Genomic DNA, 27,063 nt, shown 5'->3' with positions numbered 1-27,063 from the left:
TCCCAACAATTGGCGACAGTCACTCTGCTGTTCAGGAGTCAGGGCAGGGGAAAGTGATACACCATCCACTGACCCATCGTGCTCCTTTGCAGACAAGAGATCAGGAAGAGGCTCAGTCTCCTCTTCCATTCCAGCATCTGTTGTTAGGAGCATGCCCACTTCAGATCTCTCCAAATGGGGCTTTAGGCAGTTCACATATAGGCCCCGCAAAGGGTTCCTTGGAGACTGCAATTCCGCCAAGTGACATTACTCTTGCACTCCACCACCTCAAATGGTCCGGTTCACTTATCCTTGAGCACAGAAGGTTCCACTGGGGCCATGACCCATACTTTCTGTCCAGGCTGAAACTCAATCAGAGTGGCATTCTGATTATACCACTGTTTCATCTCCTCCTGGCTGGCTTCCAGGTTCGCCTGAGCGAGTTGCCTGAATCGCTTAGTCTGGTTTCTGAAGGCCAGAAAGTAGCTATATACATCCTGGGGAGCTTTATTGGGAGCTTTCTCCCAGCCTTCTTTCACCAGACTCAGAGGTCCTCTTACAGGATGGCTATACAGCACCTCAAAGGGACTGGACCCTAAGGACTTCTGTGGTACCTCTCTGTAAGCAAACAGAAGGCATGGTAAGAGGACGTCCCATATGCACCTCATGGACTCACCAAGACCCATAATCATGCCCTTCAGGGTCCGGTTGAATCTCTCAACGAGCCCGTTATCTTGGGGGTGGTAAGGAGTGGTAAACTTGTATGAAACACCACACTCCTGCCACAGGGACTTCATATACTTGGATATGAAGTTGGTACCCCGGTCAGACACCACCTATCTGGGGAACACCACACAGGAGAAAATCCCAATCAACGCACGACCCACCACAGGGCCGTCACTGTCCGGAGATGGATGGATTCCAGGCACTGAGTGGCATGGTCTACCAAGACCATGATGAACTTGTTGCCCAAGGCAGTCTTGGGATCCATCGGCCCCCCAATGTCAACACCCACCCTCTCAAAGGGGGTGCTGACCACAGGGAAAGGTTGGCGAGGAGCCTTACACTTCCCTCCATTCTTGCCACTTGCCTGGCACGTCTGGCAAGACCTATAATTAGTATCAGAGTGCTTGCGCATATTGGGGCCAGTAAAAGTGGGCAACAGGCCTTTCAAAGGTCTTGTCGTGCCCCAAATGCCCTGCTAAAGGCACATCATGAGCCAGACCCAGTAGAAAGGCTCTGAAGCGCTGGGGTATCACCAGCACACGGGCTGACCCATTCTCAGCAGCCTTAGGCTTGCTATACAGGAGACCATTCTCCCAGTAAATCCAATGTGATCGAGACTGATCATCTGCTGCCTGGTTTGCAGCCTGCTGCTGCAAGCCAAAAACAGAAGGGCACTTCTGCTGGTCCTGGCAGAATTCCTCCCTGGCGAGGCCTCCTTCCTGCTGCCAATGGGTCTGCTCAGGCAGGTCCTCCAGTTCAGCCACCTATTTCCCTGTAGGCTCAAGGGCATCCCCCTCAAGGTTTTCCTCTTCCTGGGCCGTCGGAACTTCTTTGGTGGGTATCCCGCGCCTGACCTCTTATCTCACTGGCAGGCACCTGGGCCACTCTTTCAGGCTCCAGGTCCTCTCAAATGCCCTAACCAGCTGCCATAGACCGAGTTTTCTAACGCTAGTGTAGGAGACCCAGTGGCAGATCTGGATATAGTGCAAGCTCTGGGATTCAGGGATCTTGTACTTGGCTTTGAGTTCTGCAAACTTGTTCATTCAATTTCCCTCAAAAATGTCCCATTGGTGAAAGCAGCTCCTTTCCCTCCAAATGTGAAATGCCCATTTAGGGAGGCCTGAAGTAAACTAGGTAGTGTCAAGAATGTGAAGGAAGTGAGACCCTCTTAGATGTGATCAAGTCCCATACTGTCAGGGTGACTCTAGTAAATAGTGAGGAACAGAGGAGTCTGTATCGCATCACCTTGGGAATCCACAATTCGCCACCTAGTGGCATCGTTGCTAGATTTTGGTTGACAAAGCACCAGGCTCAATCATATATTGTAGCTGAGACAACTGATAGTAACAAAGCGAGTGGGCATCGCCAACCCTCTATCTCGAAAGGATAGAGTATGCATAGCTAGTCTGGGCGCTTCCCATCGCAGATGTATGGCAAACAAGAGATCTGGAGACGAGCAATGTCCTCTTTTATGACAGGTAGGGGCATAGCTTGGAAAAGGTAAACTATGTGCGGAAGACGGGCCATTTCTAGGGCAGCTATTCATTCTGCCCCTGAGAGTACGTGGTTTCTCCAGACTGATAGCGATGTTTTGGTCTCACACAAGAGTAGTTCAAAGTTAAGTTTAGTGCAGGCCGGGAGGGTGGGTGGCAAGTCAATACCTAAGTATCTGATGGAGTCAGTTGTCAAGTTGTCGAGTGGAATGGTGTTGTCCTGGTTAGGGTTTCCACAAGAAAACCCCCACGTTTTATTTTTCACAACAAATGTGTCCCCACTTGTATGTTTTTTTGTGTGATTTTGTTTTAAGACAAATACATTAAAGATTCCTTGTCCAGATGGACAAATTTATATAGCCCTCATTGTATTTTTATATTAATCCCTACCTCCATTTCTGTTGTTAGGGACCACTGTTTATATAAAATAGCTACTCCGAGGTCCCTGACCAAATTGTTTTTGGGTCCCCTTATTTGCATATAACGTATTTGAAACAAACAGCAAAATACATTGTATGTATTTTTTGTTCTGTAGGGCTTCACATAGATAGATGGGCACCAATGGAGTATTGTACATAGCTATGGGATTGATAAAGGAACTATAGCACAGAAAGTGACAATTATTTACCACGGGTAGCACCAGGAGTGGGAGAGAGACCTAAGAAAATATTTGACACAATTCTTTTGTTTTACAAATCAAGCACTACAAATGGCTATGGGGAACACTGTTATTACATTTTAGCTTGTATTGATATGTTATCACCACTGGGGCAAAGTATTGCATTGATGGATAATGATTGCAGGAATTGTTACCGGAAACTACATCATGGAAACGTGGAAACATACATCATGTACTCAGGGCCTTTTAGCTCTGTGAAACCCACAAATGAATGCCAACTGTTGTTAAACTTGCTGAGTGATGTGTAAGTAGCCCAGAGTATGCTGAAGATAAATTGCACACATATTTAATGCAACGTTTCATACAACCCTTGTTGTTTCTCCTTATTGTATTACTTTGTTTACTCCTTTCCAAAAATATCAGTCCCTGAAAATAAATTTTCTGATGACACAAGCTTCTGAGATGAAGTACAAACCAAGATGGCAATTTTATTAGGTGAAGCCTGAAGCTAACTATTCAACATTAGATTTTACAAATGAAACCCTCACTTCATTAATAACTCAAACCTCCCTAATTCCACCTAATTTCTTCATGCCTCGCCAATCCACGATTCATCCAAAAACATAACTCATCTGTTGCCTCATATGCACCACTCCGTCTCCCCTAAAGACCTCTCCTACACTCTGCTGATGTCCCTTTCTGCACTCCTCCACCCATTTACCTGTTTTCTAGCTGTAAGCAACCGCCCTTCAGAAGCAGTGTATCACAACATTTTTTTATGCTAGGACCTATCATAAAGCAGCAATGACACCAATTCTAAAATCTGCTACCCCAACAGAGTGACCACACCCAAACTCTGGAAGAAAGCACAACACCTGCCCTCCTGAGCCAGTCGCCACTCACTCTCCCCCATGGGCTAGACTAACAACTTGTTAGTCTAGCCCATGGGGGAGACAACACAACATGGGAGAGAGAAAGGGAGCAATCGAGCAGAGAAAGCAAACCACCCACTGGACTACTTGAATATGGCCACCGACCTCTCTAGAAACTGTTTGCAGCAGACACTTCCCATAGATAAGGCAGGGATTAGTGCAATTCTCAATATGGATGGGAAGTGTAAGTCTTCTGTCCAATTCTTACTCCTACTCCTTAGACCCTTCTTTAGCCTGTATTACTCTGTGTAAATTCTTGAACATGTCACTAAATTTGCCCTTTTATATCTTCTCTTAATTCTCTGTGGACAAGTGCTTCTCTAACAACACGAACACCCTCATATAAGGTCACTTCTTCCTGAAATCCTTGCTTTTTCTTCTTCACCTCTTTCGCTTTACCCCACATAGTGTCTTCTTTCTCTTCAATCATCATCTTAGCTGATACACTTTGTATGCCTTTCTTATTCCTTTCAGCCCCACCCTCTGATCCCCTCATCTTCACATGTCACCTTTGCCTCTTTACCAACCGGGTCTTCCGGCCCCTCTGTGCTTACTGCTTTGTCACTACTATCCTCAGGCCTTGAACCCCATTTGTCTCCTCCATACCTTTATCAAAACCAACCCAGATGGAACACCCACTCTTTCAACCCCAACTTTTTTCATCTTTCCAACAACCCCACCACTGCAACTACCCAGCTGTAATCTGGCTTCATACCTCGCTGGTGCAAAGTACCGTCTGCTGTCATTCACACCTTTTTCAGACCATTTGTCTGAATTTGCTGCCATGCTTACCCTGCCCTGAAAAACATCGAGTCTCAAGACCAATTTAGAGGTAACCCCCTCACGCTCTTAGTCTCTTGTGCACCTCCTATCCTCTCTACTCTATCGTCCTTCACCCTACTTCGAATACTCCTGCTTGTCCTCATACTCAAGTTCAATCTCCTCTCCACACCATTCATCAAAAGCGTTCTCTCTGAGACTTGTCCCCAGACATTCCCCATCCCCAAAACTACATCAGATATTTTCCAATTCACAACTTGTGACACCTGAAATGACTGTGCTTGCTAGATTTTCTTGTAGCCGACATTGGCTGCCCCAGACACTTCCTTCTCTTTGGGCCAGTGCTCCCAAACATGCTTGTTTGACCAGATACTTCATACCATACTTTGCCTTAAATGTTAGCTTTGCTGATGTGTTGTCCTCCAAGTTGCACCAACATGGTGGTTTGGGGTTGAGGTGAGGTAAAATCATTTGGATTCCTACAGGAGCATCAGCCTGTCAATACCTATCTAGCCCACTATTCTCAGACAGAACACACACCTCTTCCCCCTTCTGGCCTACTATCCTTCACCCTCTTTGGACCACTTAACCCTTCACCTAAGGCTGCCCCTTCTGGATTGCACACCTTTCTTTTTGGGGTAACACTGCCTTGATAAATTATGGACACTGACTTGCTCCTCCCTAGCACTGCTCAATACTGCAGAAGGCTTCACAATGCTATAGGTTATCCTACCCCCTTGTCTCGCTGGAGAAACGGCATGCTTATTCAAAAATTCCTCTGCAGTAATTCTCTCTGCATTTGCTCTAGACACATCCCTCTCATGTTAAGGGGTGGCAGGCCCAATCGACTACAAACTTTGGCCTAGTTGTAGCCTTTGACCTACTTCATATGAAATTCAAGAGTGCTTTCCAATGCCACCTGCTGGAACTGGTGCTTGTTCACGTTGGTACAGATGTGGCCCACCCATGCACAACAGCTTCTCTTCGCTACCTCCTTACAGCCAGGCGTATACTAACAGCGTGGTTGGATGCTGCAGTCACTCCCAGCTGCTCCTCCTCCCCTGAACACTCTCTCCCAATCAGCATGGCCTCATAGGTTCATCACACCTTAACCATCACCAGCCCCAGTTAAGAAAGGACCAACAGCTACCCCTAGCACAGGGGAAACAACAGCTCCCCTTCCTTAACCCCTGCCCCACAATGCAGAAAGAAATATACCAGATTACATCCTATGCTGCAAATAATGACAGACTATCTTAAATCTGATACTATCCCACTTGGCCTGCAGGTTAAAAATATTCCTGGTGTCTTTACTGAAGATAAGAAATACAAACATGGTTTTAGCCATATAGGGATCACCTGCTGGAGACATTGGATGGTCCTAGGTATCGACACTGTGGTCGCTCACGCTAAAGAACTTCTAGAGGAAATTTTGGATTTAGAATTACAAATAAAAGAATCAGATTCAATAACAGATGCTAAAATCACACTCAAGAATATTGAGCAAACGATAAGTGAATTCAACAGGATAGAACAGGAGAAGAAAACTACCAAAGTCATAAGGATATCTAAAAACTACAACTTAAGAGAACATACCCATGTCTGGCCAACGATTTCTACAATAATAGACACTACTCCAACATAAGTGAAAGCCATCCTTGGGACAGAGTGAACAAAGAACAAAACTTTGTAACATTCTCTGATACCTCAGATGATTCAGATGAAAACACGGACCCAGAGTAAAGGCACTAGTTCATCCACATCCAGGGGTCCCCACGATTTTTCGGAAAGAGGCCAAACTCTAAGACCAATGCAAGAAAAAGGGAGAGGTGAACTCTAGCTCAGCAATACTACAGGTGACAGACAAACTCACCAAAAATATTACCAATGGGGGAACACAACAGGAACAGATAACCCTGTAACCACTTCAGACACTATCACTGTCCAGGAAATAACCTTCTCTATAGAGGTTACCACAAGTGTACAGGGTTTTATTACCTTGACTTAGGCCAGCCCCATTTTTACCTTATAAGCGTATTATTTGTCTTCTGATTATTTTTTTCTTCATAGCAAGGGTGTATCCTCTATTCCAACAGAACACACAGATTTCTTGGGACTTCGAGCTGAATAGCTGAGATTTTTCAGATAGGTCAGGTTTACAAGCATTCTTTTCTACACGTCCCTCTAATAATAGACTAGATATCACAGGCCTATGTCCACCGTCTACCTTCTCTCCATTCACCAATACTCTCCCCCAAAAGTGTTCACTTTTGAGAAGCTTGTCCTGAAGGATATTTTACGTTTCGAACAATCATCCATATTTACTGCTTCCAACATGTCTCTCGGAGACAGATCTGCCTAAAAAGCACTCAAAGCTTATAAATTAGCGATAATAAAACCTGCAGATAAGGATGGACGAATAGATTTTCAAGAAAAAGACAGTTACAGAGAGAGATACTGAGACGACTGATGAATAGAGATCACTATGTATAACTAGCCACACATCCCACAAAAGAAATCTAATAAACCATCTTCTCCATTACCAACAGGTAAAAAAATGTATGGGCCCTAAAACAAAAAAGAATTTTTAGTCCCTAATCTCAAAAGTCCTCATATGCCACTGAGATACGTACTCCCCAAGGTGCACAAAAACACACGGTCACCTCCATTTATACCAATTGTGTCCATCTGTGGCTCTGTTTTGGAACCGGTCTGTAAATATGTAGACCTCTTCATCAAAGGCTTTATTCAAACATGCTACCCGCTATGTGAGAGACAGCATGGAATTTATCAACATGATAGAACATCAGCTGTTTGACCAACAAGATTTCCTCTTGGTGACTATGGATATAGATTCGTTCTACACCAACACCCCGTAGATTGAGGGTGTTGGGCCATTCATAAAGTTCTGGAGACAAGACAGAGACCTCATTAGGTCCCCACATCATTCTTTTTTGAGTTACCCAATTTACCACTCACAAAGAATTTCCTTAAGTTTGGAAATTCATTTTAGTTGAAGATCAAAGGGAACATCTATGAGAGCAGTTTTAGTTCCCAACTTTGCAATTTTGTTCATGAAAGATCTGGAATCAGAAACAATCTTAACTCCCAACAACCTGTTTTGAAGGAAGAGGAATATGTGGAAGAGGCTCATAGATGATATTTTTTGATATGGCAAGGTTCCCAAAACCTCCTATCTGACTTCCTTGATTGGCTAAGTTAAAGTGGCAAAAGTCTTAGATTCACCCCACACTGCCAAAAGTCAGAAATATAATTACTAGATCTCAATGTTAACCAGAGAATGGTGAACTCAATACTACAGTATATCGCAGACCCACAGAAAGAAACACTCCCTGGACTTATTCTAGCCATCATTCCAGGGCCCTACATGACAACTCACTTCCCTACTTCCAGTCCTCAGAATTAAAAGAAATTGCAGAAATAAGAAAGATTTTTTCAAAGAAGCAGAAATACGGTCTCCTAAATTGAGAGCAAAAAGCTTTACGAAACATCTAGTTAGATTAATTTTTTCTCTCAACTTTGCATGACTTATTCTAGCCATCATCCCAGGGCCCTACATGACTTACTTCCTTACTCCCAGTTCCTCACAATCAGACGAAAGTGCAGATATAAGAAAGATTTCGTCAAAGAAGCAGCGATACTGTCTCTTAAATTTTGGTCAGGAAGCTATCTGAAACGTCTAGTTAGACAGTCCATAAAAAGGGTCCGGTTCTGCCAAAGAGAGAATCCGAAAGAGAGTATTAACACACTTCTTTGTGTAACTATATTTTTACTGATTTCTAACCAAGTTAATGCTTGCATCAAAAAACATTGGAATTACCATCTTCGCATTCAGAAAAGGGAAAAATCTAAAAGGCCATTTAGTCCAGGCATCCTTGCCTCAATGAAATCCAAAACCTACCAACCTTTGAAGACAACCCAACTTTCCGGAAACTGCAAATGGAGTACATTTCAGCATTTATTCACTGTGACTATTGATTTGTAACAATTTTCCAACTGTACGTAATACTCTACTGTATGCAACTTGGTAAATGTTGGCTAAACCATGCACAATGTCCCAATCAGAATCAGCTAACACGGGAGCCAGCTAAGGTGAAAGCTCACCATCACACCCTTGGTTGAGTATTTTGTAAAAAACATATACTGATAATCAGCTGCGCTGACAATTAATTTCTGTAATCAACCCAACGAGCTGAGGCAGTAAACTGAAAATACTACTAAATAAAGAGGGGCTAAAGTCGATTATGTGCCTGGACATCTTGAACTTGGGCATGAACATAATGGACGACTGAACTACTCTTCTGTAATAATTTCTACAGTTCTATGGTTTTTTCTTTCAATCCTCATTAATTAACTGTGTATTTACATAACACAGAACTGCTTTACCATACCACCTTCTAATACCAGTCCCTCCTACTTGGGCACTTTGATGTCCATTTTATACCTACATACTTCTTCTTCTTCCATTCCAAATGGCCTATGTCTTGCCTGTAAGACTTTGCTTATTTGTCACTTTAGTGGATATGAGCTGCTTTGTCTTTTGTTTTTAGCTCACAAGGTGCTTGGATTTGGTTTGTTAATTGTGTTGTCTACTTTCTGAATTATAGCTATCCTCCTAATTTTCAAACACTCCATTTTGACAACTTCAAATTCTCCATCTCATGTAACAGTTGAACAAATGTACGTTTTGTTATTTTTGTCTACAGATTGTATACTTATATTATTTTTAAAATGTTTTATTTATTTTCTACTCCTTAGCCACATACTCTGTTTAAACATTCCAAGATGGAGACCACAAACTTTCCATCCTGGTGGCCCATCACAGGCGTATTTCTCTGACCACTCGCGCCTTTTCGAGCCTTCCTGACTACTTGTAGCAGTCCGGACACTACTGTTCTGCCAGAGACTTGCCCGCTCTTCAGAATTTGATGGCTCACGTTATTGTGCATAAAATTTGCTTGCCATTAATCATTGCCATCCCTATATCTCCGATCCTTTGCACGGCATATGTCTCCTAGTATATTTAGCCTTTTGCTCCATACACAAATATACTCCTGGCCACAGAATTTGAACACCGCAAAGACTCAGTCTTTCCTCATCATTTCCAATGTTCAGTTGTTTGATCCCCTACCCAACGTGACAGACCTCAGGGCTGTCATTTTAAGCAGTGCTTTCCACCAGTAAGACTTGTTTTTTCCTAGTTCTGGTGGGCGTTCCTCCTTCTACACAACTTCTTTCAGAATTTCAAACCTTATACTTAAGCTTTTTTTCAGATGCATCTGCATCCTAATGCAACAAGAATTGTTGCCCTTGAGCAAAATGTAAATATCATTTACTAGAGACTGATTTCCGTTTTTTATTTGAATGTAGTCAACAGTTGTTTTAGCTTTCCCTATTTTAATTTCTATTTGTTTGCTCTTTTTTCTTTGTCAATTTACCCAGTATTTATTCAGGCCCAAAATGATCTTTGTCCTGATAATGATTGGACATTTTCGGGAGATTTTTTTTTAGTTTAAACTCTTTTTATTGAACACAAAGAAAAACAATACAAAAAGAAAAAAGAAACAAACTCTCAGGTGAATGCCTACAATTCCAGCGTATGGGTCAAAGTGGTAAGATGCAGAATCAAAGTAACAACATTTAGTGCTAGGATCTAAGGGATTCCTGTGCTCCCAGATCTAATCCTGTCGCAGGTGGATTGCAAATCTCCCCTCGGTGGCTATTCCACGCCCCCCATATCTTGCCCCACTTCTTCGGGCAACCCCTGGCCACATACACCCCTTCTTTCCCGAAACATACACCAGTCAAGGTCTTCCGTCCATTTGTTGATTCGAGGCGGCTGGCTAACACCCCAGAGCTGAGCTATATTCCGTTTAGCCACCATGTATGCCAGCGTCACCCACTGTTTCTGGTACATGTTTAAATCGTTAGGCCCCCACACATTCAACAAACATCTCCGGGCTTCTGGTCGTATCTCCACACCTAGGACTTCCCCCAGCTCATCGTAAATCTTCATCCAGTATGCCTGTATTGCTAGAGGACACGGATCAAAGTGCCAATTTCCCCACACTCCCTCCTACAATCCCCGCTCTCGGCTTGTCCCATTCGTACCAAACGGGGCCCAGTTATATAGGATCTATGTAATATCTTCAGTTGGACTAATCGGAGCCGCATCTGGATTGCGACTACCTTTGGGGATGAAACCGCCTCCGTCCAATCCTCATCATCAAGTTCCAATCCATCTGCACTCCACTGAGTTCTAATCCGCTCCAACGGGTTTCCCGAGTTGTTGACCAATTTCCTGTATATCAAGGAGATAGTTTTCTCGGGAATATGCCCATCTACTACACGGTCCTCAAGAGGGGACGCCTCCGGGAGCTCCGTGTCCTTAGGGACATGAGTGGTGAGGGCATGTCTCACCTGCAGATATCGGTAGTATTAGTTTTCATGCAAACTATACTGCTTCACGAGGGATTCAAATGTGTGCACAGAGTCTTTCCCCCACACATCTTTTATCTGGGTAATTCCGATAAGGTCCAATCTGTTGAATCCTTTAGTTTTCCACAGACTACCCAGCTTCTCAGAATTTAGCAGGGGAGTGGCTAGAGTCAATCTGCCTTCCCGCCCAAGACATTTATTGGCCGCGTGCCACACCTGTGTCACATGCGCGGTCGGGTTAGTCAACGGAAACCTCCCGGGCCGAGAATATTTATTTATTTATTTTGACCATTTATAGAGCGCACTGCAACCCTGCAGGCATCCTGGCGCTAAGACATCGAAAACGGACCGGAGTGCAAGACAGATAACTGAATGGGGGGTCACTGATATCGAGTTAAATACTCAAGGAACAGACCTTAGGAAAAAGCCAGGTCTTGACTTTCCTGCGAAAAGGCATTAGGTTCGGCGTGCTCCTAATTTCCATGGGAAGGCTGTTCCAAAGGTGGGCAGCCGCCACGCTAAAGGCTCATCCCCCCCCATGGTTGCTCTCTTTGTCCTCAGTATCCTGACCGAGTAGGTATAAGCAGAGCGAAGGTTACGGGTGGGCACATACCATTGAAATCTGGCTTGGATCGGCTTTGGTCCTTGTCCATGTAGTGCTTTAAAAGTTACGCATAAGGATTTAAACAGGATCCTTTGCGCTTCCGGGAGCCAGTAATGCTCCGCTAGAGCCTGTGTTGTCGAGGAGCGACGTGGGCGATTCAGCGCAAGCTTGGCTGCAGTTGTCTGGACACCCTGGAGTCTAGTAATCAGATACCCCGGGGATTCCAGAATCAGGGCATTACAGTAACCAAGACGGCTTAAAATAATGCTCCTGACTACTGTAGTTCTTGCCTGAACAGGCACAAAAGGTAGTATGTTACTCAATCCTAGAATGAGAGTAAAACAAGCTCCTACAACTTTATTTACGTGGGTCTCCAGGTTCAATTTCTCATTAAAACTGACTCCCAGGTTACGCACAGAGCTTACTGGTGTCAGCGAGCCGTTTGCGATTGTAGGCCAGAAGTCATTCAGCAACCCTCGAGAGATCTTTCCCACTTTACAGTGTAGAATCTCTGTCTTTTCACTATTGAATTGCAACAAATTGCCCTTCAGCCATTTTGCCATTTTGTACATGCAGGCATGAAAGCTTTCCAGTGAATCTGCTTGGTCACCATCCAGGGACACGATAAGCTGGGTGTCATCAGCGTAGTTGATCGCACTGATATTATACATTTAATGATCCCCAGCAGTGGCCGCAAGTACACATTAAACGGAATGGGGCTGATGGAAGACCCCTGTGGAACTCCATATTAATTTTTTACAAAGTGCGATTGATAAGGAGGGAGCGCTACTGCTTGCCACCTGTCAGATAAATAGGAACACATCCATCTTAGTGCCACCCAGTCACTCCTAGGGATTCCAGCCTTGTCAGAAGAATGTCATGGTTGACCGTATCGAATGCGGCAGACAGGTCAAGCAATACTAGAGTTGCCGATTGCCCCCTGTCCGCCCGCATTCGGAGATTGTCCAGGACGGTCACCAAGGCTGTCTCCGTTCCATGACCTGGTCTAAACCCAAATTGCTCCTCAGCCAATTTATTATTTGTCTCCAAAAAAAGAGACAGTGCCCTACTGACCAGACACTCCACTATCTTGGTCAGATAGGGTAGGAGGGAGATAGGCCTGTAGTTCTTGTAACATCCAGGATCTAGTGTGGGTTTTTTCAGAAGTGGCGTAATAATGGCCGGCTTCCAACTGGACGGTACCAACCCATTGATAAGCGATTGGCAGCACAGTTCATGCAGGATAGGGAATAGCTCTGGTCCGAGTTCTTTCAGTATCTTGTGAGGGATGGGATCCAAGGGTGACCCGGATGAGAATCCCATGGCCGCATGGGTAAACTCCTCTTTGGAGGGTATCAGAAAAGTATCCATAATGACCGTAGAGGCTACCGGCCAAATTTCCTTGTCCCAATTTTCACAACTGTCACCCTTCATCTGGTTTGGCTGCCTAGGTGGGGTCGTATCTTTCAGACCTTCCATGATTGTGTTGATTTTTTCCTGGAAGAAAAGATTCAACCCATCGCAGAACTCCTGCGTAGGTTTGACTTTGCTGTTAATAGAGTCAGGCTGGGTCAAATCTCTCACAATCCTAAAAATATCCATGGATTTATTTGTGCTTTTAAGGATAGTAGAGGTAAAATATTCTGCTTTAGCCGTGACTATTTCACTTTTGTATTTTATTAAAGCAAGTCTCTAGCTGGCTTTTTCTCTTTCTCCATAGTTCTTCCTCCACTGTCTTTCAGCCATTTTGCAGGCCAATTTCAGGTTCCTAAGAGTTTCCAAATAGCAGGGAGCTGAGGGGTTCCCTCTTTTCCTAATATCTTTTAAGGGAGCAAGTTGGTCAATCTTCCTGGTAAGTTGCTCACAGAAAGCTATATAGTTCTCTGTGACTTGTTTCTCAAACAGAAGGCCAGTTTTTGCCTTTCTAAGCAATCCTTTCCAATTTCTACCACAGAAAGTTCTTTCGTGCCCCTTAGTGGGCCTTGATTCAGAAAAGGGGGTGGTGATGAACAGAGTGTCTGAATTAAGCAGACCACTCTTACTCAGTCTAAAGATCAGGGCTTGATCCATCACCGTTATTTAGTTCATCACCACCCCCTTTTCTGAATCATTTTGTCCACCATAAGCGTGGAAGGGTATACTCAGATGTGAGTCCCTTGCTCATTGCACCATCAGGATTCAAGCAAGCCGGGCCGACGAGGCTGAAATGCCAGAAACCGGTCCCCGGTAGCTTGTTTCCTTCCCAGTATAAGAATTGGCTTGGTAGTTTGGTTTGCCCTGTTCCCATCATGCACTGGGACAGGAACAGACTAATTTGCATGTAGCCAGGTTCTGAGCTGGGATGGTGCAGTGAGCTAAAAAACGGTGATGGATCAAGCCCTGATCTTTGGACTGGGTAAGAGCGGTCTGCTTAATTCAGACACTCTGTTCATCACCACCCCCTTTTCTGAATCATTTTGTCCACCATAAGCGTGGAAGGGTATACTCAGATGTGAGTCCCTTGCTCATTGCACCATCAGGATTCAAGCAAGCCGGGCCGACGAGGCTGAAATGCCAGAAACCGGTCCCCGGTAGCTTGTTTCCTTCCCAGTATAAGAATTGGCTTGGTAGTTTGGTTTGCCCTGTTCCCATCATGCACTGGGACAGGAACAGACTAATTTGCATGTAGCCAGGTTCTGAGCTGGGATGGTGCAGTGAGCTAAAAAACGGTGATGGATCAAGCCCTGATCTTTGGACTGGGTAAGAGTGGTCTGCTTAATTCAGACACTCTGTTCATCACCACCACCTTTTCTGAATCATTTTATCCACCATAAGCGTGGAAGGGTATACTCAGATGTGAGTCCCTTGCTCATTGCACCATCAGGATTCAAGCAAGCCGGGCCGACGAGGCTGAAATGCCAGAAACCGGTCCCCGGTAGCTTGTTTCCTTCCCAGTATAAGAATTGGCTTGGTAGTTTGGTTTGCCCTGTTCCCATCATGCACTGGGACAGGAACAGACTAATTTGCATGTAGCCAGGTTCTGAGCTGGGATGGTGCAGTGAGCTAAAAAAACGGTGATGGATCAAGCCCTGATCTTTGGACTGGGTAAGAGTGGTCTGCTTAATTCAGACACTCTGTTCATCACCACCCCCTTTTCTGAATCATTTTGTCCACCATAAGCGTGGAAGGGTATACTCAGATGTGAGTCCCTTGCTCATTGCACCATCAGGATTCAAGCAAGCCGGGCCGACGAGGCTGAAATGCCAGAAACCGGTCCCCGGTAGCTTGTTTCCTTCCCAGTATAAGAATTGGCTTGGTAGTTTGGTTTGCCCTGTTCCCATCATGCACTGGGACAGGAACAGACTAATTTGCATGTAGCCAGGTTCTGAGCTGGGATGGTGCAGTGAGCTAAAAAACGGTGATGGATCAAGCCCTGATCTTTGGACTGGGTAAGAGCGGTCTGCTTAATTCAGACACTCTGTTCATCACCACCCCCTTTTCTGAATCATTTTGTCCACCATAAGCGTGGAAGGGTATACTCAGATGTGAGTCCCTTGCTCATTGCACCATCAGGATTCAAGCAAGCCGGGCCGACGAGGCTGAAATGCCAGAAACCGGTCCCCGGTAGCTTGTTTCCTTCCCAGTATAAGAATTGGCTTGGTAGTTTGGTTTGCCCTGTTCCCATCATGCACTGGGACAGGAACAGACTAATTTGCATGTAGCCAGGTTCTGAGCTGGGATGGTGCAGTGAGCTAAAAAACGGTGATGGATCAAGCCCTGATCTTTGGACTGGGTAAGAGTGGTCTGCTTAATTCAGACACTCTGTTCATCACCACCACCTTTTCTGAATCATTTTGTCCACCATAAGCGTGGAAGGGTATACTCAGATGTGAGTCCCTTGCTCATTGCACCATCAGGATTCAAGCAAGCCGGGCCGACGAGGCTGAAATGCCAGAAACCGGTCCCCGGTAGCTTGTTTCCTTCCCAGTATAAGAATTGGCTTGGTAGTTTGGTTTGCCCTGTTCCCATCATGCACTGGGACAGGAACAGACTAATTTGCATGTAGCCAGGTTCTGAGCTGGGATGGTGCAGTGAGCTAAAAAAACGGTGATGGATCAAGCCCTGATCTTTGGACTGGGTAAGAGTGGTCTGCTTAATTCAGACACTCTGTTCATCACCACCCCCTTTTCTGAATCATTTTGTCCACCATAAGCGTGGAAGGGTATACTCAGATGTGAGTCCCTTGCTCATTGCACCATCAGGATTCAAGCAAGCCGGGCCGACGAGGCTGAAATGCCAGAAACCGGTCCCCGGTAGCTTGTTTCCTTCCCAGTATAAGAATTGGCTTGGTAGTTTGGTTTGCCATGTTCCCATCATGCACTGGGACAGGAACAGACTAATTTGCATGTAGCCAGGTTCTGAGTTGGGATGGTGCAGTGAGCTAAAAAACGGTGATGGATCAAGCCCTGATCTTTGGACTGGGTAAGAGTGGTCTGCTTAATTCAGACACTCTGTTCATCCCCACCCCCTTTTCTGAATCATTTTGTCCACCATAAGCGTGGAAGGGTATACTCAGATGTGAGTCCCTTGCTCATTGCACCATCAGGATTCAAGCAAGCCGGGCCGACGAGGCTGAAATGCCAGAAACCGCTCCCCGGTAGCTTGTTTCCTTCCCAGTATAAGAATTGGCTTGGTAGTTTGGTTTGCCCTGTTCCCATCATGCACTGGGACAGGAACAGACTAATTTGCATGTAGCCAGGTTCTGAGCTGGGATGGTGCAGTGAGCTAAAAAACGGTGATGGATCAAGCCCTGATCTTTGGACTGGGTAAGAGTGGTCTGCTTAATTCAGACACTCTGTTCATCACCACCCCCTTTTCTGAATCATTTTGTCCACCATAAGCGTGGAAGGGTATACTCAGATGTGAGTCCCTTGCTCATTGCACCATCAGGATTCAAGCAAGCCGGGCCGACGAGGCTGAAATGCCAGAAACCGTTCCCCGGTAGCTTGTTTCCTTCCCAGTATAAGAATTGGCTTGGTAGTTTGGTTTGCCCTGTTCCCATCATGCACTGGGACAGGAACAGACTAATTTGCATGTAGCCAGGTTCTGAGCTGGGATGGTGCAGTGAGCTAAAAAACGGTGATGGATCAAGCCCTGATCTTTGGACTGGGTAAGAGTGGTCTGCTTAATTCAGACACTCTGTTCATCACCACCCCCTTTTCTGAATCATTTTGTCCACCATAAGCGTGGAAGGGTATACTCAGATGTGAGTCCCTTGCTCATTGCACCATCAGGATTCAAGCAAGCCGTGCCGACGAGGCTGAAATGCCAGAAACCGGTCCCCGGTAGCTTGTTTCCTTCCCAGTATAAGAATTGGCTTGGTAGTTTGGTTTGCCCTGTTCCCATCATGCACTGGGACAGGAACAGACTAATTTGCATGTAGCCAGGTTCTGAGCTGGGATGGTGCAGTGAGCTAAAAAAACGGTGATGGATCAAGCCCTGATCTTTGGACTGGGTAAGAGTGGTCTGCTTAATTCAGACACTCTGTTCATCACCACCCCCTTTTCTGAATCATTTTGTCCACCATAAGCGTGGAAGGGTATACTCAGATGTGAGTCCCTTGCTCATTGCACCATCAGGATTCAAGCAAGCCGGGCCGACGAGGCTGAAATGCCAGAAACCGGTCCCCGGTAGCTTGTTTCCTTCCCAGTATAAGAATTGGCTTGGTAGTTTGGTTTGCCCTGTTCCCATCATGCACTGGGACAGGAACAGACTAATTTGCATGTAGCCAGGTTCTGAGCTGGGATGGTGCAGTGAGCTAAAAAACGGTGATGGATCAAGCCCTGATCTTTGGACTGGGTAAGAGTGGTCTGCTTAATTCAGACACTCTGTTCATCACCACCACCCCCTTTTCTGAATCATTTTGTCCACCATAAGCGTGGAAGGGTATACTCAGATGTGAGTCCCTTGCTCATTGCACCATCAGGATTCAAGCAAGCCGGGCTGACGAGGCTGAAATGCCAGAAACCGGTCCCCGGTAGCTTGTTTCCTTCCCAGTATAAGAATTGGCTTGGTAGTTTGGTTTGCCCTGTTCCCATCATGCACTGGGACAGGAACAGACTAATTTGCATGTAGCCAGGTTCTGAGCTGGGATGGTGCAGTGAGCTAAAAAAACGGTGATGGATCAAGCCCTGATCTTTGGACTGGGTAAGAGTGGTCTGCTTAATTCAGACACTCTGTTCATCACCACCCCCTTTTCTGAATCATTTTGTCCACCATAAGCGTGGAAGGGTATACTCAGATGTGAGTCCCTTGCTCATTGCACCATCAGGATTCAAGCAAGCCGGGCCGACGAGGCTGAAATGCCAGAAACCGGTCCCCGGTAGCTTGTTTCCTTCCCAGTATAAGAATTGGCTTGGTAGTTTGGTTTGCCCTGTTCCCATCATGCACTGGGACAGGAACAGACTAATTTGCATGTAGCCAGGTTCTGAGCTGGGATGGTGCAGTGAGCTAAAAAACGGTGATGGATCAAGCCCTGATCTTTGGACTGGGTAAGAGTGGTCTGCTTAATTCAGACACTCTGTTCATCACCACCCCCTTTTCTGAATCATTTTGTCCACCATAAGCGTGGAAGGGTATACTCAGATGTGAGTCCCTTGCTCATTGCACCATCAGGATTCAAGCAAGCCGGGCCGACGAGGCGGAAATGCCAGAAACCGGTCCCCGGTAGCTTGTTTCCTTCCCAGTATAAGAATTGGCTTGGTATTTTGGTTTGCCCTGTTCCCAGCATGCACTGGGACAGGAACAGACTAATTTGCATGTAGCCAGGTTCTGAGCTGGGATGGTGCAGTGAGCTAAAAAACGGTGATGGATCAAGCCCTGATCTTTGGACTGGATAAGAGTGGTCTGCTTAATTCAGACACTCTGTTCATCACCACCCCCTTTTCTGAATCATTTTGTCCACCATAAGCGTGGAAGGGTATACTCAGATGTGAGTCCCTTGCTCATTGCACCATCAGGATTCAAGCAAGCCGGGCCGACGAGGCTGAAATGCCAGAAACCGGTCCCCGGTAGCTTGTTTCCTTCCCAGTATAAGAATTGGCTTGGTAGTTTGGTTTGCCCTGTTCCCATCATGCACTGGGACAGGAACAGACTAATTTGCATGTAGCCAGGTTCTGAGCTGGGATGGTGCAGTGAGCTAAAAAACGGTGATGGATCAAGCCCTGATCTTTGGACTGGGTAAGAGTGGTCTGCTTAATTCAGACACTCTGTTCATCACCACCACCCCCTTTTCTGAATCATTTTGTCCACCATAAGCGTGGAAGGGTATACTCAGATGTGAGTCCCTTGCTCATTGCACCATCAGGATTCAAGCAAGCCGGGCCGACGAGGCTGAAATGCCAGAAACCGGTCCCCGGTAGCTTGTTTCCTTCCCAGTATAAGAATTGGCTTGGTAGTTTGGTTTGCCCTGTTCCCAGCATGCACTGGGACAGGAACAGACTAATTTGCATGTAGCCAGGTTCTGAGCTGGGATGGTGCAGTGAGCTAAAAAACGGTGATGGATCAAGCCCTGATCTTTGGACTGGGTAAGAGTGGTCTGCTTAATTCAGACACTCTGTTCATCACCACCCCCTTTTCTGAATCATTTTGTCCACCATAAGCGTGGAAGGGTATACTCAGATGTGAGTCCCTTGCTCATTGCACCATCAGGATTCAAGCAAGCCGGGCCGACGAGGCTGAAATGCCAGAAACCGGTCCCCGGTAGCTTGTTTCCTTCCCGGTATAAGAATTGGCTTGGTAGTTTGGTTTGCCCTGTTCCCATCATGCACTGGGACAGGAACAGACTAATTTGCATGTAGCCAGGTTCTGAGCTGGGATGGTGCAGTGAGCTAAAAAACGGTGATGGATCAAGCCCTGATCTTTGGACTGGGTAAGAGTGGTCTGCTTAATTCAGACACTCTGTTCATCACCACCCCCTTTTCTGAATCCTTAGTGGGCCTTGGCTGATTTAAAATTTGCATACTACAATTAACCAGATGATGGTCCGTCCACCCTACTAACAGGGTTTTCCCTATGGTAATAAGATCTTCCTCCGCAAATACCATATCCAAGATGTGCCCTTCCGTGTGTGTCGGTTCAGACAACCATTGTCTCAGGTTCAGGTTCTCACAAGATTGAATAAGATTGCTAAATGCAGTGTCTAACCTACCATTGGCCCACAAATTAAAGTCTCCCAGGACCATCAGTCTAGTATGGGTGAGAGCCATATTATTAATTACGTTGATCAGCTCATACTGTTGTTGCGAGTTCATTGCTCCCAGTGGTCTGTAACAGACCATACCCGTGAGGGGCTGCCCTGTCAGCTCTTTAACTGTAAATATAGGGCTCCATCTATCATCCCACCTGGGGCTTGGCCCCAGTCCATGGCATAACCTGGGTCCCCGGGGAGTCCGTAGACGATATGATTGACAGCGGCCAGCTGTGAGGCCCAATAGTACTTCCGCAGGTCTGGAAGTCCGATCCCACCATCATACCATGGGAGAGTTTGTTTATTGAAAGCAATACGGCCCTACCATCCCACAGGAGCTGCCTCCGAAGAGTTTCTATCTCCCTAAAATATGCGATCGGCACTGGGTCCATCGAGTTCTGCAAGGCATACAGAAACTGGGGCAAAGCCATCATCTTGAAGAGAGCGGCCCTTCCGAGCAAGGAGAGTGGAAGAGCTCTGAAGCGCTCCACATCCTTCTTACACCTGTCTAATAGGGAAACTAAATTATTATCATATCGCAGCTGTGGATCGAGCGTGATAAATATACCTAAATACTTAAATCCAACCGTCTCGACCTGAATAGGGCACGACTCTGGAAGTACCGGCGGGTCGCCCACCAAGACAAAGAGCACCGATTTTGCCCAGTTAATGGCCAACCCGGAGTACCTACCAAAGATGGCAAGCACATCTAGGAAGTTGCGGACGGATTCCTTAGTGTTGGTAAGGTAAAGCAGCACGTCATACGCATATAATGAGATCTTGTCTTCCCAGTCAGGTGTCCAGCGCAACCCTCGTATTGATCTGTCCCATCTGACCCATGCCGCAAAAGGCTCCATAGCGAGTGCAAAGAGGAATGGGGACAGTGGACATCCCTGTCTGGTTCCCCTCCCCAAGGAAAAGTCACCAGACTTACAGTTATTGACGACCACTCTAGCTAGGGGGTTTGTATACAGTAAGCGCACCCAACCAATAAACTCACTTCCAAAGCCCAGCTTAGCCAGTACCGCAAACAAATATTGCCACTCCACTCTGTCAAAGGCCATTGTGGCGTCTAGGGATACCAGCACCGTTGGTTCGTGAATCTTCGGGGAGCCCCAAAGGACTCCATGTAGTCTACGCAAATTTAGTGCCGTATTCCGACGCGGCATAAAACCGGATTGATCCGGGTGAATCAGGGTCGTGATCACCTTGAAAAGTCTAGTAGCCAGGAAGTTAGCTAGTATTTTGGGCTCTGCATTGAGAAGCGATATGGGTCTATAGGAAGAGCACTGTGACTTGGTTTTGCCGGCCTTATGTATGACCACTATGTTTGCAACTCGTTGATCATAGGGGAGCTCACCCTTCTCCCTGCTTTCCACAAACATGGCTCGGATGTGGGGGGCGAGCTTACTCGCGTTTAACTTGTACAACTCAATAGGTATCCCGTTGGGACCCGTCGCTTCACCGGACTTTATCTGCCTGATCGCTTGGGACACTTCATCATCTGACAAAGTGGAATCCAGATAACTCCTATCCTCCTCTGACAGACGTGGCATAGCAACATCTTTGATCATTTCGCTATTCTCAATTTCCGTGAATTCACCACCGGCAGTATAGACCCTCCGGTAGTACTCAGAAAACTGTCACAGCCTGTGGATCCGTGATTCTGTGCGCCCCTTCCAATTCAGGTACCAGCCTAGACGCTCGCTCCCCGTGCTCAAGCCATGCAATCAATTTGCCAGCTTTGTCTCCGTGCTCATATATACGACTCTGGACGGCATTGTGTTGGACCACCGCTGTATTCCTAACAAGATCTTTATATTCTTCCTGCCGGAGCCGCAACAGATGGAGCTCCACCGGTGTATGCGACCTAGCCACCCTGTCCTCCAGAAGTATAACTTCCGTCTCCTTCTGAGCTACTTCGGCGTGGCCTTTTTTCTTCTTACCTGACACTAAGGACAATACCTCACCTCTCGCAACCGTTTTGTATGCTTCCCAGAAGGACTGCGCCGATTCTACAGGCCCCTTGTTTTCCAAAAAGTAACGCTCTGACATCCAGAGAATCTCCTTTTTGATAGCTGGATCCTTTAACTGTCAGGCGCTAATAGGAGCCACTCTGGCCACTGCCGGCAGATCAAGGGCGAGGCGAAGCCACAATGGAGAATGGTCAGAGATTCCCCTTCCAAGATATTTCATGTCGTGCACCATGGATGCCATTGCTGCTGGCAGCAGTATATAGTCTAGCCTAGATAGGCTACCGTGAGCTGCAGAAATATGGGTGTAGTGTGTCAATGTCGGGTTATGTACTCGCCAACTGTCTACCAGCCCCAGCGTTTCCAGGAAGTCCGAGAGCCATCTCTGAGTCTGTCTGAGTACCCGAGGTGGGCTGCGATCCACTTCCCCATCTAATACGGCGTTAAAATCACCGCCTAAGACTAGGCCCCCAAGGTGCAGCATAAAGAAGATAGAACTCAAATCCCAAAAGGTCTCGGTCTGGAGGCCAGGTGGCACGTAGATAGACAGAAGTGTGACCGTCCGGCCCCCGACCTGCCCCGAGACACCTACGCCTTTGGTCAATCCACGTAGCCTGCTCAGACAATGGAAAGGAGTTCTTAACCAGGATACCAAATTTACATTATATTATACCAACCCCTCTAGAGCCAGTGGTGAATCCAGCATGCGCCACCAATTTGTACCCTCCCTTATGGAGGGCCAAGCACCTATTACCTACTAAGTGCGTCTCTTGCAGCAATACCACATCTGGAGAATGTCGTCGGATAAGCTGGCCAACCATCCCTCTCTTAATCTTGTCACCCAAGCCATTAACATTCCAACTCAGCACCCTCATCCCTGATCCTCTATTATTCTGTGTCGCGGAACCCATGCAGATCGCTTGTCATTACAATCGTAACACCTGAGACAAAAAAATAATAATAAAGGGACTACCATCGCAAAACAACAAATCAAAAACTCTACATACTCCCATCCCCACTCGCCCCACCCTACACCCCTGCTCTTGGCTTCCGCTTATCCCCAACTTGCAGTGTGCCTGTCGCCCCATATTCTAACAATCTAAAAGTAGAAAGGAGGAGGAAGGCAGCTCCATGGACCCCCTCTCAGCCCAGTATCACCTACTTTTACGCCTAAGACAAATCTCGACTCTCAAAAGACAATACAATATCCAATTACAGTCTTTAAGCAGCGCCATTTACTCCTGTTCTGGCACATCTCTCCTCTCATCCCTCTCGGGTCCCTCAGACCCCAGCTAGGGATGCATCTCCAACCAGTCCGAGGCGACGTCTGGATTATCAAAAAAACATGATTTTCCATTGACCTCAATCCTCAGTCGGGCCGGGAACAACATGGCGTATTTCAGACCTTTATCTCTGAGTTTTTTCTTAACCCCCAGGAATCCCTGGCGTTGCCTCTGTACCGCCTGTGTGAAATCTGGGAAGAAGGAGAGACTGGTATTCTCAAATCTCAAAGGACCTCCCGCCCTGGAGGCCTGCAGGATAGCGTCCCGGTCTCTGAAATTAAATACTTTCACAATCCTAGGGCGGAGGGGGGCTCCGGGCCTCAACCTACCTCCCGGGACTCTATGCGCCTGCTCAATAGTGAAGAAATTACTGAGCCCCTTGGGTTGAAGGTGTTTGAGAACCAGGTCTTCCACGAAGAGAACCGGAGTCTGGCCCTCCGCCTTTTCTGGAACTCCAACTATTCGAACGTTGCCTCTCCAGGCCCTCCCTTCGTAGTCGTCCAGCTTCCGGCTCGTGAGGTCATTAGTCCGCTTGAGTTCCCGTACCTTCTGCTGTAGCGATGCTACATCGCCTGTCAAACTGGCAGTTTTAATGTCAAGGGATTTAACCTTTTCACTGGTTTTTGTGAGGTCCGCACGGATAAGGTTGACCTCTATAGCCATTGTATCTAGTTTATGTTCAAGTGCCTCCATTTGCTGTCCCAAAGACGTTTTCACTCCATCTATAGCTGCCATCACATCCAGTAATGTAGGTTCTGTCTGGGGGCCGACCAAATCCCTTCCCAGACTTTGTTTTCTTCAGATCCGGCAGGGAGCTTCTCGGCAACGTATATCTGTCCAATTTGTTTGCTTGCACAAATCGGAACCCTTTAGTAGATCGTGCCTGTGACCTCTCGCTTTCAGGTTTGGTCGCCATTTCAACCTTCACTAGAGCCCCCAACAATAGCCCGCGGCACCGACTCACCGCCGGAACCCACAATGTTAACAGATTCCTCCCCCACTAGGGTATCCTGCTCGTCACCGGGACTCCAGGCAGCGGGTTTCAAAACCCCACGAGGATCACTTCAAGACGGCATTGCACTCCGCAGTCAGGTCTGCAGTCCAGATCGCTCAGGCTTCTCCACCCTCGGCGGCAAGCGGTCTCACACTGCAAGCCAAGGGAGTCCGTGACAACGAGGGTCTGTCCTCAGGAGTCGTCCACTCTGCGGCAGGACAGCCGCCCTAAAAGCTCCTCGACCCTCCCCTCATAAAAGGTTCAACACACTGTATGCCACTCTGGCCCCCAATCTCGCCACTTTGCAGATATACGCCTGGGAGGGGGTTCGTGTCACCCAGGCGAGGCGCCCACCCTCCCGGAGCCGAAGACGTCCCGCCTCCAGCCCGGTCGGCCAATGGCACCTCCTCAGCCACGCTCACGACAACTCACCGCTAACACTACACAGGCGGGCACCGCTGGGCGAATGAGCAGGGCAACTGCAGCCTGGTCAGCTCCTCAGTGCCGGGGCCCCCCTGGACCTTCCGGGTTCGGTCAGTTACCTCCTGCTTTAAGGCGGCGGCCGCCGCGTCGCAACCGACTGTACTGCTCACCACAGCCCTCGTCGTCGCCAGACTCAGAGGCTTCAGACCTCCCAACTTCTCACTCCGGCCCCGACCTTTCAGCGGGACCAGAGTTGCTGCAGTGGGCCCACAAGATCAGGATAGAGCCCAGGCGGTGAGTCTCATAACACAGGAAGATCACCCCCGGTCCGCACGTCTCTGTACAATTGGGTCTGCAGCCCAGACCGCCCGGCCATTTCCGCCCCCTGCAGCTAGCGGTCCTCTCGTTCACCCTAACGTTCGGGATGTCAAGCGATTTCACTTTGGTTCCAAAGGGCTTCTGCGGCGACGAGGGTTCGTCTGCGGGGGTCGTCTGTTCCGCGGCAGGACGGCCGCTCCGAGAGCTCCCCAGTTCTACTCACTGCACGTCACTCTGGCCCCCAAGCTCACCACTGTCTACACCTGGGGGGCTCATGTCACCAAAAGGATGCTTCCGCTCTCTCGGGCTCAAAGCTTCATGCCCCCCAGCCTGGTTGGTTACTGGTACCTCCCGAGCCACTCTCCCGGTGACCCACCGCCACACTTCACAGGCGGGTGCCGCTGGGCGAACGCGTAGGGCATCAGCCGCGGGTCGAGCTCCTCAGTCCCCGGGCTCCCCTCGGGACTTCCGGGCCGGCCGGTCACTTCCGGTCACAATCGCGGCTGTTGTTGCTTTCGCAACCGGCCGCGTGGCACACCACAGCCCCCGGCTTCGAGGTCTCGGAGGCCTCAGATGTCTCGGCGTCTCACTCCGGTCCCCGACCTCGCAGCAGGACCTGAGTTGCAGCGATGGGCCCCACTGCACGTCCTCAAACGGCGTGTGGACTTAGCGCCTCAGGATAATGCCAGGATATGGGTGTGAGGGTACGATCACGGCGGAGCTGGTGTCCTACGCGGCCATCTTGGGCGCGCGCTAGGCTCCTCCTCCCATTTTCAGGAGATTTAAATGCAGTTGAATAAATACTACAGACCCAGTCAAATCAGTTTAATTTGTAACACTTGGGCTGTATTTATGCCTTATCCATTGTTATACAAACATTGCCTTCTTTACACATATGTATCACCTTTGAGCACTGAGCGCATTTCTCCTCACTTCACATTTTCAACACCTGTCACATTTGTATATAATGTGTGATCTGCATTTTAACTTTACAATTAAAACAATGTTTTGAGTTTAACCTCTTATTATTACATGAATGCTCACACATTTCATAGGAAGCATTGTTTTTTGATAAAAATTGATCCCTGGAAGGAGAAATATTATGTTCAAGATTGCTCTGCTGTGTATGGCAAGCCCGACATTTGTTGTCAGAAGCCAGAAACCTGCAGATTTGCTAGATCCTCCATGGGCCATTTCAGGTCAGTCCAAATAAAGGTTTAAATCTCCTAGGACACTAGGTGTGGTTTAATCCAGAGACTGCATCAATTAAGGCACCATTGTTTGGTGGTAGGTTATATATCAGTCGGAATGAGCAGGAGAAGCAAAGGGGAGCACCGTTCAAGAACAGTCACATCAGGTCATGATAAACCCTTCAATATTTTTTTGCATTTTTGAAGAGTTTTGCAAGGATGTCTTCTCTCCTCTATCAACAATTCGTAAATAGGTTTACATCACCCTGGTGCAAAGGACTGACAGCAGACTGGCGGGGGCCATCACTGAGCAAGGTTTCGATAATAAAGAGGTCTGGTGATGAGTTTGAGGTCAAAGACTAATTCTTGATGCAGTTTTAATTTGTGCAGTCATGAGGAGGCAGTTCAGCAGGGAGGTGGACCTACTGATTTAGTTAGTGGTAGGGATGGTTGGAGTTTGCGAGGGCAGATAAATAGGTTTTGAGATTGTGATATTAAGTTAAGGCTAATCTTCATCCCCAGGAGGGCCTTCTTGGTGTTTGAAGAGTTAAAGGAGCCAGTGGGGAAATTGATGTTATCTAGTGGAGAAAGACTAGATTATACAGTATGGATGTTCCCAATAAATAAATGTCTACCATGAGGACCCACCACAGTATCCATACTGCTCTAGCCCAAATGACAGACACCAGCAAGTACAAAATATATGTGGCAGGTCACATGTGCGTTCACCAGACCAATAACAAATTGGCAGAAGTGGAATGGAGCTTACTGTCAGCAAAACTTTAACACTTCTTCCTCAGCAACTTTTAGGGAGCACTAGGTTCATGGGCGGTAGTTTCACCTGACATTTGTCACATCGCTGCACCCACTCAACATCTCATCGAGAATATGGGTGTTCTAGTGAGAATACCACTTGGTTCTAGGACACCACATAATTGCTGAAGCTAGAAGACATTGTGATTGTACTTCACAAAAGAAGTGGGCTAGACATCTTTACACTGAGTTTACATCCCATCCCATCCCACCTTAGCAAGTCATCATTCCCTGCCAACTTCACTTTACA

At 47.2% G+C, this 27,063-nt stretch overlaps 1 protein-coding gene across 1 annotated transcript in view; it reads right to left on the bottom strand.

The window, feature by feature from the left end:
* Positions 1 to 27,063, bottom strand: part of CERKL (CERK like autophagy regulator) — a 514,456-nt gene that overhangs the window by 220,979 nt on the left and 266,414 nt on the right. The window lies entirely within an intron of this gene.

Source organism: Lissotriton helveticus, chromosome 3_1 (genome assembly GCF_964261635.1).
Source record: "Lissotriton helveticus chromosome 3_1, aLisHel1.1, whole genome shotgun sequence".
Classification (NCBI taxonomy): Eukaryota; Metazoa; Chordata; class Amphibia; order Caudata; family Salamandridae; genus Lissotriton; species Lissotriton helveticus.
The sequence above is the reverse complement of the archived record's forward strand: the minus strand, read 5'-3'. Positions and strand labels throughout refer to the sequence as shown.